This window comes from Gopherus flavomarginatus, chromosome 1 (genome assembly GCF_025201925.1).
Source record: "Gopherus flavomarginatus isolate rGopFla2 chromosome 1, rGopFla2.mat.asm, whole genome shotgun sequence".
Taxonomy (NCBI): Eukaryota; Metazoa; Chordata; order Testudines; family Testudinidae; genus Gopherus; species Gopherus flavomarginatus.
The window spans coordinates 330773168-330789033 of record NC_066617.1 but is presented as its reverse complement, the minus strand read 5'-3'; positions in this window follow the sequence as shown (position 1 = coordinate 330789033).

Genomic DNA, 15866 nt, shown 5'->3' with positions numbered 1-15866 from the left:
TTTGAAGCCTTTTTTTTTTTTTTTTTTTTTTTGGTACATTGGCATCACATTAGCTATCCACCAGTCATCTGGTACAGAGACTGATTTAAGTGATAGGTTACATACCACAGTTACTAATTCTCCAATTTCATACTTGAGTTCCTTGAGAACTCTTGAGTGAATATCATCTGGTTCTGGTAACATATTGCTGTTTAACAGAGGTCACTTCTGTGTGCACAGACTAACACACACAATATTAAACAGGAGACAAAGGTAATTGTCATGTGCCACATGACAATCTATGCTAAAAGCTGAATTAGCTCCTCTAAAATGCGAATAATATAGTGGAAGATGCTGAGTAAATATATCCCTCAGACATACTCTGTGTGTGTGCGTGTGCGTGTGTGTGTCCTTTTCACACATACACACACTGCACATTAAAGATATTTTGTCCCTGCATCAATGCTGTCATATACTTATTTAGGTTTTACAACTTTTCTGAACCAAAATAAATATATACATAAATTGCTGGGGAAAAGAAATATATGAGCATGTAACATAAAGGAGATAAGTTAGAAAAGATGCCAGACATAAAAAGATATGTTACCCAAAAGCCAGCTACGTTAGAAAGGGATAGAAGCTATTCAAATGGTCAAGCTAAAAGGGAAACAGAGAGGACTCTGAGCTCACAGTTTTTTTGTTTATAACGTCTTGGAAGATGACCAAGTTAGCCCCCACTCTGTTTTTTTTAACTTGACCGCTTAAATGACTAATTCTTTTCTTATGTGGCTGTTTTTATATATATCACATCTTTATAAAACAGTCTTTTTTTAATGTTGGATTTTGTACAAGTGAAATCTTTTTGATCAGATATCCTTAAGCTACTGCAACTCATGCTTTGTCCTGTCTGACATCAGCTTCTGTGAAAAATTCTACAGGTGATTAATTGATTTCAAAGCCTTTTGAAAGCACTCAGCATCTCCTACTATATAATTCTTTATTTCACACGAGGTAAATCAGCATTTAGTACAAATTATTATAGGGAGCCTTACACCAGTTTGATTTTTCATCTGTTTAACTTTTCATAAATGTGGTTGAAACATGTTCTTTCCTTTTAGCAATATAAAGTTTATCCTTGAAAAACAGTGATCCTCATTATCTTTATTTTATCACTATAATGAGTTTTTTTCCAAGACACAGTACAAAAGAAATTTTGAATGGAAGATTACAACCTAACTTGCACTAATCAGGAGACATAATCCCTATAAATATACCATTACAATTCCATGAAGACTTTATTAGACGGTTCCCCATCTGCATTTAAAGGACTTAAACACTAATAGTAATTACTGTGAATAAAAATACGAATATTTAGCAACATGATGCCTAAAGGGGCACTGCCAAGTTAAAGCGGTGTCTGCTGTTTGTAGATTCCTGGGGAAGAACTGGGGACCTGACTCGTGATTTCTGAAAACTTGAGACTGGCCATTCTGTGTTGCACAGACTGTTCTATGCAGGAGGTAACCAATGCCTCCTGTCCCCACCCCAACAGGAAAATTCAGAGAGATTCCACTAGAGGAACCTCATGTAGGTTCCCTCCCACTTGCCCACCTTCCTGCAGGGGTATGAATGGTGATCTGATTGATGATCTAATATTGTCCTCATGAATAAAACATTACAGGCTTTGTAAAAATTTAATGAAATTAGTTAGCTACAACACTGTGTTTAAGGCTAGTACATGGGTCAATAAGGTGACTGTTATATGGTATATTAGCATAGTTAAGCAGTGGCGAGACAACAAACAATTGTCAACAACAGGATTTTAGAATGAGGTCCGCCAACTCCTGACCTGAAGCAGCTGGGGGTGGGGGGGGGAATTGATTATACTATAGAAGCCAGAAACTACTGACTCTTAATCCCATCTCTGTTTCTGCCTTGTTGGGTGGTGTTGAGCAAGTCATATCATTGCTCCACCTCAATGTTTCTTTCTGTATAATGAAGTAATGTTATATACCTACCTCACAAGAAAACCACTATGCCAGAGCTACAGTCATTACTATGGAATTTTTCAAAAATATCTCCAGTATCCTGGCCAGCATAGCAATACTCTTTTTCAATAAAACAGGAACTAAACTTAATACCCCAGAATATTGTAAATAATGAGCCACAAGCGGTAGCTTTGTTTTGCTAAATAGTCACCACACTATTATGTGTACAGGTGAAAAGTGCTATTAAAGCTAAGCATCATTATTTATTTATTCCATTATTTATTATTCTCATTACTGTTGACTTGAATAGAATTAAAGGCCAGGTCTTTAGCTGATGTAAATGGTATGGCTCCAATAAGGTCAAAGGAGTTGCACTGATTTACGACTGCTGAACATCTGGCCCAGTAAAACCGCACTGTGTTCTGTTCTACTGTACTGCTTTGAGTTTCTTCTTTTCTGTGAAGAGGTACGATAGTGTGTCTGTGATGCAATCAACTAGATAGTTGCTAAATTCAACAACATATAGGGGACCTTTTTGAGACTTGGCTTTCCCTGGCTAGGTGTGAAGTGGTGGTGTTACATTTGATGGCACACAAGAAACAGTTAATTCAGCTGGACTCTTTGGTGGCTTTTATATAATACAAGTGTTTTTTTGTTCATTTCTTGTAATATTGTCAGACATCAAAAAGATTTGTATTTTCATTGTCACACGTTATTGTGCACCACATGCTCATAATTACTGAATATTTTGAGATTCTGTAACTCGAATGTAAATCTTCATGGGCTTATTAACACATTCTTTATCAGCGTATGATTTGCACATATACTTAAAGGGTTGGCAAACTTTGAATAAAGTAAATGTCACTTTTAAAATATGCTCCAGACTTAATACTAGAGTAGAGGTTAAAAAAATAGAGTTTAGCGTGTTGAGTAAATGGCAGGACTGCGAGAATCAGTTGAAAATGAGCATTAATGCCAGCCTTAGCTGGAATGATGAGAGGCATTCCTCCCCCTTTCCCCCCCTTCAGTCTCAATGGAGTACAATCAGGATGGTACTAATGAGCAGAAAACTTGCAAGGTAGGGGTGATGTTTCCTTCAGAAACATTATATGCACTGCTACCCTAAGCCCCCTAAGGACCTGAAATCTGTTATTGTTCCTCCTGGGAGGTCTGTTTACACTTAACACACATCTGGCTTAATTAGGTTGACAGCTGCTGCAGGTACTATTGGAGAAGGTCCAGGCAACAGAGTGCACTAGCATTTGTTTAATGGTTTAACCTTTCATAATCTGATCTCCACTGCATACATGAACCAGAGAATACCTTTTATTACTTGTTAATATGTGTTGTGTGCACGCACGCGTGCACACACGCACGCACACACACACACTGTCACAGAGTACTCCAAAATATGTAGTCCGAAAGCCAAAAAAAAATTTCCAAATGTAAACTTGTGATTTTTTAAAAATGACAACAACAACAACATGTAAAATATAGGAAAAAGAGAAAATCCTCTGATGAACCCAGTGGCTAGAAAAATCCCTCTGCAGACCAGATTTTGTATACTTATGGTTTGGGGTATTTTAATAACAAATCTTTAGGTAGGAAAAAGTGGTTATAGTTCTTGCTGCATAGATAGATACAACCAACACAGAAGATGGGTCCAGCGCAGATTCATGGTAGGTATATAAAGTTAATGTCTTTCACAGTTATAGAATAGATCCAGTGAATGATATGAGCTAGCCTCTGCTCTTATACTGGTATAAATGCAAAGTAGCTCCTTTGAAGCTACAAGGGTGAATCTATTCTTACACTAGTGCAACCAGGAGCAGAATAGAGCCCAAACTGTTATGCTTGTACTTTGTTTGCTCAAGGGGACAGTTTTTTTGTATCCACCGAATTCATTTTTCCAGTTTTAAATATTCTTTATGTCTAATTGGCATAACTCCCTGTAAACACAGCCTTTGGCAAGGCAAGCTGGTTTCTGCATAAACCCAGAACTCATTATATAATTGAAAACAAAACCAAATCCAAAGGCGACTTACTAATTCCAATAGCCTTTCTTAAGTGTTACATTTACTGAAAATGAACTGAGACACTATTTTACCTAACAAATCATTTTCATCTTTCTAAGGATTCAAAATGGATGTGAGACATTCACCTCTTTGGAGACTTTATATTTTGAAACAAGCAAAGCCGTCATATAGACAAGAAGCACATTTAAACATGGAACAATTTACCTCACCAGAAGGTTCTGTTTTCCTTTGTGCTATTTTAATAAGCTTAGGGCCAGGTCCTCCTCTCCTGATTAGTATGCATAGAGGATAACAGCCTACTACAACTGCCCTTTAATTGAGTTATTCCTTTAGCTCAAGTGACAAAGTTCTGTGTTTTGTTGCTTAAATTCTGGATTTCAAACTCCACTTTATAAACTGTGTGGTCATAATACTCTCATTTCATGTGCTGCATTTGAATGCGTGTTTTCTCCCTCTTGGTCCAAGTTCATCTTTGCCTAGTTCTTGCAGTGTATTCTTAGAGCCCATTCCATGTCAGTGCCATCAACTTCAATGAGAGCTGAGGGCACACAAGACCTTACAGAACTGGGTCCATAATAAACGATGAGTGGAATGAAAACATGTTGACTAGCATAGAGTTATATATTTTAAGGAAAGAACAGACCTCTGTGATAATATACTCTGACTTTTTGTATAATACAGCCACAAAATTTCTTCCAGTAGTTCCTGCACTGGATGGTATTATTCTTCCCTTCTGTGTAAGTGAATAGTATAAACCCCAGCGTGAACAGTTTTCTGAGAATATTGTTGTTATTGAGCTTAGTCAGGATCTGCGTCTCAGTGGGCTAGGTAATGTGCAAACATATTTGATACTTGGCATGTGAAAATCAGGCTCTGTTGGTTAGTTCCCACCTAGATCACATCATATTGTTTCTATTCCCTGGGAAGACAAAGATGATTTATATAATGGGGGGAAGGGGCCTTGAGGAATTCACTGAAGCTTTGAATCTCTCAGGGAGAGGTGGCAGATAAATAGACTTTAGGGAACATTAGAAAAATATAAGCCCCTTTTTGCTTTCTGGGCTATACAAGCTTTTGCCAAGTCATCAGTCCTAGGAAAAACTAGGTGAATATAAGATTTATTGTCTGGATGCAGAGTCCAAATTAAATTTTCTCTTGTCACACCAACACAAAGTAACTGCTCATGAGTGTTCAGATCCTGCTGCAAAGTGTAAAGTTAGATTTTTCTCTAGATCATTTACTTAACTCTGTGTTGGGACTCTTGAAAGAGGTTGTAGGAACCTTGTTCCCCTCCTATATCAAACAGTGTCCAATTCCCTGTGACATAAGCCACTTTCAGGTCTGGTCACATTAAGAATATAAGAAAAGCCATATTGAATCAGACCAATGGTCCATTTAGACCAGCATCATGTCTCTGACAGTAGCCAGTGCCAGATTCTTCAGAGGGAATGAAGAAAACAGGGCAATTTTGAGTGATCCATCCCTTGTCCATCCAGTCCCAGCTTCTGACAGTTGGAGGTTTAGGGAAATCCAGAGCATGGGGTTGCATTCCTGTCTATCTTGACTAACAGCCATCAATGGACTTATCCTCTGTGAATTTATCTATTTCTATTTTGAACCTAGTTATACTTTTGGCCTTCACAACATCCCAAGGCAATGAGTTTCACAGGTTCCACTTCCTGGTTTAAAATTTAGTATCAGCAAATGTGAGAGCTTTAATAGCCACTTCCCACAGATGTTTGCATGAGTAAAACTCAGACACTTAAATATTCATGGAAAACAAATGAAAAAGGGATTTGGCACTGCAGAACGCAAGATCTGATGGGATTAGGTCTGCACGGGAGAGAGAAGTTTTATGTTTGGAAGGAGTTCTGGAGGAGACTGAGATGAAATTACTCACATGCTTAAAATTAAGCACATCCTTATGTACTTTACTGAACCATTGCCTCATTGATGGAAAAAATAGGTTTCACTGTAATCTCATTTGTGTCAGATGTCCACTCTTTCCCTCCCTGAAAAATCAATGTATTGCTTGAAAATCTATCCCTAAGTCATAATGTAACTGAGAATTTTTTAATTTTAATTGAACATTTATTTCCAAGAAGATAAAAACCCAGCTATTTTGTGATGTGTTCAAGCTCTAATTCTAACATCCCTCTCTATGTATCAGTCTTATTCTCTTTTTGGTTTTGCTTGTTCCTTTAGAGTGTTAACACTTTGGAACATGGATCTGTTATGTTTTTGGCTTTAATCTCTAACATTCAGAACTGTGCAAACTTAGCATGCTATAGAAAACATTATTATGAATAATTCATAGCTCTTTGATAGCACTTTTTATGCCTAGATTCCAAAGTCCTGTACCACGGCAGAAAATATCATTACCCATACCTTGTAGATGGGAAAACCAAGACATAGAATGGTGAAATAACTTGACCAAGTTTAGCTAGCATGCAGTTGGTAGAGCTGGGAACGCAACTCAAGTTTTCTGAGTCTTAGGCCAATATGCTGTCTACTAAGTCACCCTGCCTCTTTTTAATAATTCTGAAAGTTGTTATCAAGCATCTTTCATTCTGATTGCATATGCATTTTTCTCTAAGAGCTGCACTTTGAAAGGGTAGACGATAAGCAGGATTAAGGGAACTTGAGAAAAATTTAAATCCCTCTTGCTTTCTGGGCTATACAAGTCTTTGCCAAGACTTCAGTCCTTTTATTTTGCACCTTAGACATCTTTCTCTTTGATTAATTGCATGCAGTTTAGAGATTGCGAGGCTCTTGTAACTGCATGCAAATAACAGGCGTTACATTAATAGAGTGTATGGCTCTCTGGCAATATAGGAAAAAATAGAGGATCTCTTTGCTTGAACACGCCACTACTATACTGGAACATGTTGCAGAAAGAGGTGCACATGAATCTCATTTGATGGTATTGATCATCTTCACATTCATAAAGCCTTTTTGTGCTGTAAAAGTGGTTGAAAGAGCAATATATCCTATTACAATCATTACAACCAGATATCATGATAACCCTGCTGACGTAACACTTTAATCATACTTCCCAGTTTATGGAGGCTGTACTTCCCAGTTAATGTTGTAAGGAGGCACTGAGAAAGAGAATTAAAAGGGACAGATTGGGTGATAAATTATCTTTGAAACCACATGGATGTATCTGTAGGAAGGCATAAAAATTAGTAAGTAATTATCCTCCATTTTCCACTGAGGTTTTGAAAAAAAAGTCTTGAAGGTATATTTAGAGACTTAAAATGTTGCAAACACCACACCCTCCGATTTCTGGTAAGAGCCCTGAATGTGATCACCAACTTTGAACTACATGTAATTGCTGCAGCCAAAGAATTTGGATAAAGCTTGTTTCTTTTCCTTGAGTCAAAGTTTGTTGGATCCAAAGTAATGGATTGGCCATTCTGTATGGATATGATTCTGAACTGAATTAAAAAAGTTGTGGAAGAAGAAGTGGCAGGATATGGATATAGCCTGAATACATGGAGCAAAGAGCTTTGGGAGACTGGGAGGATGCTGGAGTTATCAGGAGAAAGGAAAAGTGGAGCTTGAAAGTATGTAGACTTTATGTATAAAAACAAATAATATTAGGCCACTTTTATTTAGGAGCCAGGCATACAGATTTGAAAATTTTGGTCATAGTCTGACCCCTTGCAGCTCACATGAGTATTACATGACACACATGAGTGTGATAATTTATGACTGTAATGGAATACTGTGTACTGAAAAAAGTCTTTGAGATGAGCTATGTGTTTTATAACTCAATTCAGTCATCTTGTATAGTATACACTTTTGCAAAAGTGAGTCTTCTTTTTCCCCTTTCTTTTAGTTAATTACATGTAATAAACACGTATCCCCATAACAACAGAAGTCTTTTGTCCTGTGAGGCTCCAGGCATTGGTGGCAGGAGGACTTGGTGCTTTCTCCTCACTGATCTATTGAGTCAAGCTATTTTTTGTGAGAACCAAGCATATGACAGTAAACAGTGATCCAGAGAAAATAATCCTACAGCTGTCTGAGGGTTGTAAAGTTAGTGAGTGAATGTATCGGTTCTTCCTGCCAAATTCACAGACCTGGCTAGATTCATAGATTCCATGGCCAGAAGGGAGCACTGAGGTCATCTAGTCTGACCTCCTGTATATCATAGGCCATAGAACTTCCCCAAAATAATTCCTAGATCATATCTAAAAATCATCTAATCTTGATTTTTAAATTGTCAGCAATGAAGAATCCACCACATCTCTATGTAAATTATTCCAAAGGTTATTTTATTCTCATTGTTTAAAAATTTACCCCATATTTCCAGTATGAATTTGTCAAGCTTCAACTTCCAGCCATGCAATTGTGCTACACAATTCTTTGCTAGATTCAAGAGCCTGTTACCAAATATTTATTCCTCATGTAGGTACCTATAGACTGTAATCAAGCCACTCCTTAATCTTCTCTTTGTTAAGTGAAATAGATTCAATTCCTTGAATATATCACCATGAGGTATGTTTTCTGATCCTTCAGTCATTCTCTTTGCTCTTCTCTGAACCCTCTCCCATATCCCTCTTGAATTGTGGACACCAGAACTGGACACAGTATTCCAGCAGCAGTCACATGAATGCCAAATACAGAGGTAAAATAACCTCTCTACTCCTACTCAAGAATACCCTGTTTATGCATCCAAAAATTGTATTAGCTCATTTTGGCCACAGTGTCACACTGGGAGCTCATGTTCGCCTGACTATCCACCACGAACCCCAAATCATTTTGTAAGTCATTGCTTCCCAGGATAAAGTTCCCCCCATTCAGCCCGCAATGCTGTAAGTATGGCCTACATACTTGTTCCTAGATTTATACATTTTAGCATTATGAAAATGCATATTATTTGCTTTAAACCCATTTCCGAAGAGATCCAGATGGCTCTGTATCAGTGATCTGTGCTCTGCACTACTTACCATTCCTCAAATTTTATGTCATCTGCAAACTTTATCAGTGTAAATAATTATATTACCTTCTTTTAATTGTTTATTAATTGAATCTCATATCAGCTGCTCTATTACCTTGCCTGGAATCCATGTCAGACTGACAGGTATATAATTACCCAGGTCATCCCATTTACTCTTTTCAAATACTGGCACAATATTAGCTTTCTTCCAGTCTTCTGGAACTTCACCAACGTTCCAAGGCTTACTGAAAATTAACATTAACAGTCCAGTGAGCTCCTCAGACAGCTCTTTTAAAACAGCAAGTTAACTGGGCCTGCTCATTAAAAAAAAAAAAAATCTAACTTTAGTAGCTACTGTTTAACATCCTCTTATGATACTGTGGAATGGAAAGATTGTTATCATATGATATGACTACACCATCTGTTTTTTCACAAATACAGATCAGAAATACTTAGTGAACACTTCTTACTTTGCTGCATTATTCTTAATAATTCTACTATTTCCATCTAACAGTGGACCCATACCATTGCTAGGATTATTTTTTGTTCCTAATATACTTAAAAAACTCCTTGTCCTTGATGCTGTTGGCCATAAATTTAGCCTTGTGTCCCTTGGCTTCCCTTATCAATTTTCTATTATTCATAAATTCTGATTTATATTCATTACAATCACCTTCCCCTTTCTTCCATTTGTTATATATTATTTTTAGTTTTTTGTAGTTGTCTTCATTTCCCCTCTAAACCAGATCAGTTTTTTAACTAATACAGCCTTTTTCCTGAATTTTGGGATTATGGCTTATTGGGCATATAGTAAATTCTTAAACAATTCCTAATTATCATTTACATTTTTCTGACTAAATTCTTCCATCTGATTTGGCTCATAATTGTTTTCAGCTTTGTGAAGTTCTCCCTTTTAAAGCACTAAGTGTATGTGTGTGTGTATGGTCAGGACTTTATTCTGTTTGCACATTATAAATATGATCAAGCCATTATCACTTGTACCTAAGTTACCACTCTTTTTTTAGTTTTGTGATCAGTTCCTTTTTATCTAAGACAAGGTCTCATAGAATTCCCCCATGTTGGATGTAACACTTTTTCAGTTAGAAAATTATCTTCTGCAATATTTAGAAACTCCTAGGATGTTTTAGGACTGGCAGCATGATACTCCTACAAATTGAAGTCCCTTATGATCACACAGCTTTTTTCCTATACATAATAGGTTTTTGCACGAGGAGCCAGTCATCCTGTTCTCCAACATGACTTGGTGGTTGGTGGCAGACACCAACTAATACTCCACCTTGTGCTTTATCTATTAGGACATGATCCCTAAATATTCAAGATCAATTTTTTCTGAGTTATGGGTGACTCAGAAACACGTAATGCAATTTTTGGCACAGAGTGCTATTCTCTCCCCTTTTGTCCACTCAATACTTCCTAAACAGATTATAATCATTGATTTTAACATTCCAGTCATGGGAATCATCTCACCACTTTTTGGTAGTACCAGCTAGATCAAATTAATGCTCATAAATGAGCAATTCCACGTCCTCTTGTCTGTAACCCAGGCTCCTAGCATTGGTATATAAGTAATGCAAGAATTTCTTCTTTTCACATCTTTTGGTTCCTTGATTAATTTTGATCTCAACATCTCAATTTTGCACTGACTGAATGCTCATATCTTCCCTCTCTTTAATCTCTCCTTTTGTTAATAGTTTAACACCCTCCTGATTACTCTAGCCAGCTGTCCCTGAGAAGACTGTTTCCCCTGAGATGGAGGCCATCCAAACTATACAGACCACTCTCCCCATTGATGATAGACCAATGTTCCACACACAAAAAAACCCTCCATTCTACATCACAAACCTTGTCAGTGGTTCACTTTCAGAATCTTCTGTCTTCCTTTGCTTGTAGGACAGAAAGGCTCTCAGAGAAGATCACTTAGCTATTCTTCTTCATCATGATTCTAAGTTCCCTGAAGTCATCTAAAATAGGGGTTCTCAAATTGGGGCTTGGAACTCCCCAGGAGGTCACAAGATTATGACATGGGGGCTAGCAAGCTGTCAAACTCTACTCCAAACCCTGCTTTGCCTGTTACATGTATAAAAAGGTGTTTTTAATTTATAAGGGGGGTTGCACTCAGAGACTTGCTATGTGAAAGGGGTGACCAGTAAAAAAGTTTGAGAGCCACTGATCTAAAATCTGTAAGCTATCCATGACACAATGTTACTAATATCAATATGAACCATCACCAATGGATCCTTTCCCATTGACTTAAAAAGCCTATCCAGTCTTAGAGTGACAGCTTGTGTCTCGGCTGCAAGAAGGCAGCACATTATACTGTTGCCCACCTGTCCTTTGCATAATGTTGCTTTGTGTGACAAAGTTCCTCCTCTACCTTGGTGGGTCCTGTGCTTATTGGCGGATTTGCTCACCTCAAAGATCTTCCCCTCTGGTGGAACTCACAGTCCGGGTCAACTCCTCCTGTGTCTGATCAGGAGCTGGGAGGTTTGGGAGGAACCTGGGCCCACCCTCTACTCCAGGTTCCAGCCCAGGGTCTGTGGATTGAAGCTGTCTATAGTGCCTCCTGTAACAGCTGCATGACAGCTCCAACTCCCTGGGCTACTTCCCCATGGCCTCCTCCAAACACCTTCTTTATCCTCACCACAGGACCTTCCTCCTGGAGTCTGATAACGCTTGTATTCCTCAGTCCTCCAGCAGCACACCCTCTCACTCTCAGCTCCTCTTGCTCCCAGCTCCTCACACGTGCACCACAAACTGAAGTGAGCTCCTTTTTTAAACCCAGGTGCCCTGATTAGCCTGCCTTAATTGATTCTAGCAGCTTCTTGATTGGCTGCAGGTGTTCTAATCAGCCTGTCTGCCTTGTTTCCAGAAAGTTCCTGATTGTTCTGGAACCTTCCCTGTTACCTTACCCAGGGAAAGGGGACCTACTTTTCCTGGGGCTACTATATCTGCCTTCTATCACTCTCCTGTAGCCGTCTGGCCTGATCCTGTCACATTTGATTCTTCTGAGTATTGAAATTCCCAACAAGGATCATCTATATTCTTTGGATGTTTGGAGAACTCTTTGTCGGCAAGCCTGATTTTTTTTAGAGCTTGGGCTGAGCTGCCATCTGCAGGTGTGCCCCGTATATCTTTCCATTCCCTTTGATCAACTGTATCATGAAAGATATATTCCATTGTCTACATTGAGGACCTGGTATCGATTGGAAACTTCTAGCTGTGTGAAATTCCCCCCTCCTTCTTCTCTACAGTGGCCACAGCATGTCCATCTTTGTCTATTTCCAGCTGTGCAGAATGCCTCTGTGACCTCTTGACTCCAGTGGTTACAAACTGCCGGGTCTTCTCTCTGACTTTCTCTCTCTCTCTCACTTATTCCTTGGTGGCCAGCTGCTTTCTTCCTTGAACCTATGGTATTGAGATTTCCCAAACCCAGCTTCCCATGAATTCCTCAGCTTCTCTGGTTCTCAGTAGCATCTCTGCTTGCCCCTCTAATCCAAGAATCTTGTCTTCCACCACAGCCTCTACTTTGCACTTCATATGCAAGAAAGTTGCTTCTGACTTAAGTGAAGAAAGAAAACTTGGCACACCTTTTGCAGGTCACCACCACTGTTCTCTTGATTGTCATCTTGATATTGTACACAGAACTAAACCTGGAAGAAAAGGCTATCACAACTCACAATCTAAACTCCCTTAAAAGTCTTCTGTTAGCTGCTTCTGCTATGTAGCCCATATCTAGAACACAAACAGTCAAGTAAACCACCCACTCACCAATTAATTAGATTTATTTGAGGATGTCAACAGACATGTTGAGGATATCAACAAACAAACATGCTGATTAGGCCTCAACTGGAGAATTGTGTCCAGTTCTAGGTGCTACATTTCAGGAAATATGTGGACAAACTGGAGAAAGTCCAGAGAAGAGCAACAAAAATGTTTAAAGGTCTAGAAAATATGACCTATGAGGAAGATTGAAAAAATTGGGTTTCTTTAGTCTGGAGAAGAGACGACTGAGAGTGGCCACAATAACAGTTGTCCAGTACATAAAAGATTGTTACAAGGAGAAGGGAGAAAAATTATACTCATTAACCTCTGCTGGTAGGACAACAAACAATGGGCTTAAATTGCAGCAAAGGTGGTTTAAGTTGGACATTAGGAAAAACTTCTGAACTGTCAGGGTGGTTAAGCAATAGAATGAATGGCCCAGGGAGGTTGTGGAATCTCCATCTCTGGAGATTTTAAAGAGCAAGCTAGACAACACATGTCAGGAACGGTCTAGATAATACTTAGTCATTCCATGAGTGCAGGGGACTGGACAAGATGAACCTTTAAGGTCCCTTCCTCTGTTAGGACCACTGCACTTCAGTTTGATGGGGAGACAAATGTTGTGTTGGTCAAGGACTTTTGTTTGGATTCGACCAGGGGCCTGGCTGGCTTTACTGATTCTGGAGGCAATTATCTTATCAAGAAAACCATTATTAGAGATTGTTCTGCCCAAATACTTGAACTGATCCACATTTTTCTGGTGTGTGCCTTGGATGGAGATGACTGGTGTGGGGGCATTGGAATGAGATACTAGTGGGAATAAGACCTCTGTCTTACTGAGACTGATGATGAGGCCAAAGAGCTGGGCTGCTTCAGAAAATCTATCAGTGATGACCTGAAGGTTGTTATGTCTATGGGACATCAGGGCTCAGTCATTTGCAAAAAGTGACTCAATGAGAAGTCTCTCCAGCACCTTGGTCTTATTTTTAAGTTTTCAAAGATCAAAGAGGGAGCCATCAAGTCATTAATGAATGTACATCTTCTGACCCAAGTCCCTTGTGGCATGGCTGAGGACACAGGCGAAGAACAAGTTGAACAACACCGGAGCAAGTACGCAGCTTTCCTTCACTTTATTCAAGATTTCAAATGTATCAGAAGAGTCACCTTTGGAGAGTGCTTGCACTGTCAGGTTGTCATGGAACATGTGGATGATTTGTATGCACCTTCTTGGGCAGCCCAGTTTATGTAGAATAGCCCATAGATCTTCTCTGTTGACTGTATCAAAGGCTTTGGTCAAGTAGATGAAAACTGCATACAGGTCCATGTTCTGCTCTAAACATTTTTCCTGAATCTGCCTTATGACAGACATCATATCCGTAGCACTGCGACCTGATCTGAAACTGCACTGCACTTCTAGTAGATTCTCCTCAGCTGTATTCACAGTGAGTCTGTTCAGTAGAATATGAGCTAGTATTTTCCCTGCTGTACAGAAGAATGAAATGCCTCTGTAGTTTCACAGTTAGCTTTGCTACCTTTGTTTTTGAACACTGATCCAATAGTAGCATCTTTGAAGTCTTTTGACATTTCTTCTTCCTCCCATATACAACTCAAGATGTCATGAAACACCTTGATCGCCTTTGGGTTTGCTGCTTCCTACAGTTCTACTGGAATTCCATACTTTCTGGATGCTTTGCCAGAATTCATTTGTTTGATGGCTTTCATGACCTCTTCAACTGATGGAGGGAAGTTGAGAACCTCTTTGATGGGTTTCTCAGGTAATTGATCAAGGACATGTCAATAGATTGTGAATGGTCTACTGAGTAGACTATTAAAACGTTCAGCCCATCTTTATATGATTCCTTCCTTGTTTTTGATTAAAGTTGTGCCAACTGCTGACTTCAGAGTAGCTGTGCCAGATTTAGATGGTCCATAGATTGTTTTGAGAGAGTCAAAGAACATCTTTGTGTTGTTTGTGTCCATGTAATGCTGAACTTCTAAAGCTTTCCTCTCCCACCACTCATCCTGAATTCACCTCAGTTCAAATTGCAGGTATTTAAATATATCTTTCTTTCAGATGGAAGTGAGATCATTCTGCCATTTAACAAACACTTTCTGCTTGTCACTTAGGAGTTTGAAAATGTCCTCATTGTTCTCATTGAACCAATCCTGGAGTACCCTTTCTTTGGTCCCAACACTGTGTCAATAATCACATTTTTGAGTTGGTTCCATTTTTCTGTTGAGTTGCCAGTGAATGGGGAACATGATAAAAGCTTACCAAGTGACTGCTGAAACTGCACCTGGTAGTCAATGTGCTTGAGCTTTACTATGTTGAAGGCTGTTCTGTTGAGCTTGGGGAGCTTGCAATGTGAGGGGACTACATAGAGGTTGAAAACTACTCCTGCCAATTTGTGGTCTGTCCAGCATTCTGTGCCATGCATGGCTCTAGTAATTCTAACATGACTGATGTCTTGTTTGTGTATGATAACATAGTCAATCAGGTGCCATTGTTTGAACCATGGGTGCATCCATGCCATTTTATATTTAACATTTTGCCTGAAGACAGTGTTAGTGATGAGCAGACTATGTTTTACACATTTACCCAAGAGGATGAATCCATTTCTGTTCATCTTTCCCACTCCATGTTGTTCTATCATACCTTTCTAGTCACTGCTGTCTCTACCAACTCCAGTGTTAAAGTCTCCCAGCAGGATGAGCTTGTCATGTACAGGGGGTGATCTGAAAAAGGAGTCCAGGTAAGGGTAGAACTGCTCCTTGCTTTCCTCTGTGATGGTCAGTGAAGGCACATAGGCAATGATAACAGTGACATGCCATGAAGGGCTCAGGGGGAATCTAAGTTTATGAGCCATTCGTTCAGGCCAACAAGGAAGTCAGAATGTTGTTTCAGGAAAGACATTCTGATTGCAAATCCAACTCCATGGATCCTATCTTCATCCTCTGCTTTTCCTTTCCAGAAGAAAGTATAGTTGCGTCATAGCTCACTGTTGGAGCCTTCTCTGGCCAGTCCAATCTAACTCAGTGCTGCTAGATCAACATTGCAGTGGGCGAGTTCTCTAGAGACGAGGGCTGTTCTTCTCACAGGCCTTCATGCATCACCTCTGTCTAAAAGCGTGC